Source organism: Capsicum annuum, chromosome 11 (assembly GCF_002878395.1).
Source record: "Capsicum annuum cultivar UCD-10X-F1 chromosome 11, UCD10Xv1.1, whole genome shotgun sequence".
Taxonomy (NCBI): domain Eukaryota; kingdom Viridiplantae; phylum Streptophyta; class Magnoliopsida; order Solanales; family Solanaceae; genus Capsicum; species Capsicum annuum.
The window spans coordinates 10,118,234-10,118,463 of NC_061121.1; positions in this window are offsets into that span (position 1 = coordinate 10,118,234).

The following is a 230-nucleotide window of genomic DNA, read 5'->3' on the forward strand; positions in this document are numbered from 1 at the left end:
ATTATATAACAATATTCACCAATAAGAACCTGTAGAAAATAAACGAGAACACAAAAATGAGGAGCGAATCTCCAAACTATCCAGACAAAGATGTGGTGACACTGTCAATCTAACAAGCCACAAATGTAAAAAGAACAGAAACGGCACGTTCTAATTAGATCACTCATCCATCTCCTCTTAGCGGAGGATCTATCAGCAACAGTCTATCTCTACGACGTAGGGTAAGGTCT